At 39.8% G+C, this 4,026-nt stretch overlaps 1 pseudogene; it reads right to left on the bottom strand.

Annotated features, from left to right (window-relative positions):
- Positions 1–3,062: 3,062 nt before the first annotated feature.
- Positions 3,063–3,506, bottom strand: LOC132421909 (ubiquitin-conjugating enzyme E2 variant 1-like; annotated as a pseudogene).
- Between the last annotated feature and the right edge of the window lie 520 nt (positions 3,507–4,026).

Below are 4,026 nucleotides of genomic sequence, written 5' to 3'. Positions count from 1 at the left end.
CTAAATAGACATTTCTCCAAAGAAGATATACAGATTGCCAACAAACACATAAAAGAATGCTCAACATCATTAATCATTAGGGAAATGCAAATCAAAACTACAATGAGATATCATCTCGCACCAGTCAGAATGGCCATCATCAAAAAATCTAGAAACAATAAATGCTGGAGAGGGTGTGGAGAAAAGGGAACACTCTTGCACTGCTGGTGGGAGAACAGTATGGAGTTTCCTTAAAAAACTAAAAATAGAACTACCATATGACCCAGCAATCCCACTACTGGGCATATACCCTGAGAAAACCATAATTCAAAAAGAGTCATGTACCACAATGTTCATTGCAGCTCTATTTACAATAGCCAGGAGATGGAAACAACCTAAGTGCCCATCATTGGATGAATGGATAAAGAGGATGTGGCACATATATACAATGGAATAGTATTCAGCCATAAAAAGAAATGATATTGAGCTATTTGTAATGAGGTGGATAGACCTAGAGACTGTCATACAGAGTGAAGTAAGTCAGAAAGAGAAAGACAAATACCGTATGCTAACACATATATATGGAATTTAAGAAAAAAAATGTCATGAAGAACCTAGGCATAAGACAGGAATAAAGACACAGACCTACTGGAGAATGGACTTGAGGATATGGGGAGGGGGAAGGGTAAGCTGTGACAAAGCGAGAGAGAGGCATGGACATATATACACTACCAAACATAAGGTAGATAGCTAGTGGGAAGCAGCCGCATAGCACAGGGATATCAGCTCGGTGCTTTGTGACTGCCTGGAGGGGTGGGATAGGGAGGGTGGGAGGGAGGAAGATGCAAGAAGGAAGAGATATGGGAACATATGTATATGTATAACTGATTCACTTTGTTATAAAGCAGGAACTAACACACCATTGTAAAGCAATTATACCCCAATAAAGATGTTAAAAAAAAAAAAAAAGAAAGAAAGGGAAAATATAAATTTCCAATCTAAAAAAGAAAGAAGAAAAGGTGCTTGGTATGATTTCAATTTTCTTAAGTTTACTGAGGCTTACTTTGTGGCCCAGCATGTGGTCAATCCTGGAGCATGTTCCCATGTGCACATGAGAAGAATATGTATTCTGCTGCTTTTGGATGGAATGCTCTATAAATGTCATTTGAGCCATCTGGTATATTGTGCCTTTTAAGCCCTGTGTTCCCTTATTGATTTTCTGCCTGGATGATATGTCCATTGATGTTAAGTGGGGTGATAAAAACCGCATCTATTATTGTGTTAATGTCTATTTCTCTCTTTATGGCTGTTAATATTTGCCTTATATATTGAGGTGTTCTTATGTTGGGTGCATATATATTTACAATTGTTATATCTTCTTCTTGGATTGATCCCTTGATCATTATGTAGAGTCTTTTTTGTCTCATAACAGTCTTTATTTTAAAGTCTGTTTTGTCTGATATGGGTATTGCCACTCCAGCTTTCTTTTGATCTCCATTTGCATGGAATACCTTTCTCCGTCCCCCCGCTTTCAGTCTGTATGTGTCCCTAGATCTGAAGTGGGTCTCCTGTAGACAGCATATATATGGATCTTGTTTTTGAATCCATTCAACCAGTCTATGTCTTTTATTTGGAGCTTTTAATCCATTTACATTTAAGGTAATTATTGATATGTAAGTTCCTATTTTCATTTTTTCCCTTTTTTCTTTAGAACACAGTGAATTGCTTTTATTTTGGTATGCATCCACATCTCAACATTTAGTGGTCCTGAACAGAAAAGTGGAAAAACACAGCAGTTTGCTAGGAATCTTGGGGATCTGCCATGCACACCGAGTTCTTTCTTAATCTCTGGTGAGGGCCATGAGAAGCAGCAGCACCAAAACCAAAGTTTTGGTTTTGAATTCAAGTTTCTTTTTATTCCAGTTCTCAGATTCCAAAGTAGATCCAAATGGATTGCAAGGATGACCAAATGAGAGCCCTGCTTAAAATTTCTTGAATTCTTAAAAGCAAAAGCAATTATAGGAAAACATTTCAGAGAGGTCACATGTGCTTACAGGTGTCTTCTGTGGCCTTTCTCCAAGTTTAATTACCAAGGACTTTGAGAGCTGGCAGGTCTGAGTAACACTGGTGGCTTGCTCTTTTTACCTTAGCAAAACCTGAGCTAAAAAAACACATCAGCTGATGATGACAGCAGAGGGTGGCAAGGCTGAGAACCCAATATTCATTTCCCAGGTGGGTGGAAAGTAAATAAATGTGGTTCCAAAACTAAATGAGGGAGGTCAGAGACTCTCTCCAACCTTACCTGATGGCTTCTGGCCAAAGCATGGAAGTGTCATGGAAAGTGTTGGGTGGTGCATGGGCAAAAAGTGACTTGAGGAGGTTAAAGGAAAAAGTGGGGGGAGAAGATTTGGGGAAAGCCCTGAATTCCTCACCAAAGGCCAATTTCAGAGGGGAGAAGTGGGGGTTACAATCTGTGCTTCAGCCAAGGGTGGTAGTGGGGAGTGGGGAAAAGGATGATGGCTTGGAAGGAGAGCATCATTTAACACACTTAGAAAGAAACCAGGGATGCAGACAAACCACCCCCACACACCCAGGAGTAGTCCCACAGGCTGTGACATGAAACCTTCACATCTGCTCTAACTAGCCACTCCAAGATGGAGGGCTCTTGCAGGGAAGGAGGGAAGCAGAGGGAGGGAAAGGGGGAGAAGGCAGAGGCCCCAGGCCATGTAATCAGCAGCAAAGTGATTGTGTGATGTGTCTTTTCACATTTGAGTTAGATATGCCCCATCAGTTTTGATGGGAATCAATTTAAATATACTTTCTTGATCCCAGAAGTTCAACTATTTGGACAGTGGTTACACTTGACAGGTTGGTTTGTTATAACACAACATATATTTTAAATGGGCAAAAATTTAGTACCATTTACAGTATCTTAAGATAAACTGCCTTTGAATGGGAGCTTCCTTTCCAGTACTTTGAGGTCTATAAGATGTATCTAGAAAATTTACTACTGTGGAGAATGAAGACTGCTTAAATCAAATGGGTGGGGGTACGGGAGGGCCTGTGGCTTCCTTTTTTTTTGATTAATTGCTGTAACACTGTCCTTCAGGCAGCTGAGGGAGTTTCATATTTTATTTAGACATCATTAAGCACTGAAGCTGTTGCAGGAAAACTTTGATGTTCTATGAGTTCTGTCATTTTGTTAGCACTGATATGGCTCTTGGGTTCACCACTCCATTAGAATTATTAACTCCATTCATATTAATTTTTGTTACAAATCTTACAAAGGTGGGTGCTTCTGGATATTTAGGTCCACATTCTATTTTAAGGCTGTATATTCGGTTTTCATAAATTGTTCTTGGAGTCCCAATTATCATCCCTGTCCATCTTGTAAGTGTCTTGTCTTCATCATCTTCTAGACCCCAGCTAACTGTGCCATCTCCTACTCCTTTCTGACCTTCTTTGAGCTCTTCCAACAGTCGGAAATTGTGAGGGACTTTTACTCCTGAGCCTGTGATGGCTGCCATCTTGCTTCGCTGTTGCTCCCTATTGCCATTTTCTTAATTGTTTTGGGTTTGTTTTTGTAGGTCTTTTTTCTTACCTTCCTCTCTTGCTCTCTTCTCTTGTGGTTTGATGACAATCTTTAGTGTGGTGTTTGGGTTGCTTTTTCTTTTTTGTGTGTATATGTGTTGTAGTCTTTACGTTTGCTGTTCCTATGAGGTTTTGATATAGCAGTCTAGTCTATATATGTACAAGATTGTTTTACGTTTCTGGTCTCTTTTCCGCCTAGAGAAGTCTTTAGCATTTACTGCAGAGCTGGTCTGGTGATGCTGAATTCTCTTAGCTTTTGCTTGTCTGTGAAGCTTTTGATTTCTCCATCAAATCTGAATGAGAGCCTTGCTGGGTAGAGTATTCTTGGTTGTAGCTTCTTCCCTTTTATCACTTAAATATATCATGACGCTCCCTTCTGGCCTGCAGAATTTCTGCTGAAAAATCAGCTGATAACCTTATGGGAGTTCCCTTGTATGTTATATGTCATTTTTCCCT

This window comes from Delphinus delphis, chromosome 3, assembly GCF_949987515.2.
Source record: "Delphinus delphis chromosome 3, mDelDel1.2, whole genome shotgun sequence".
Classification (NCBI taxonomy): Eukaryota; Metazoa; Chordata; class Mammalia; order Artiodactyla; family Delphinidae; genus Delphinus; species Delphinus delphis.
Note: the sequence above shows the minus strand (reverse complement) of the source record. Positions and strands in the feature narration are given on the sequence as shown.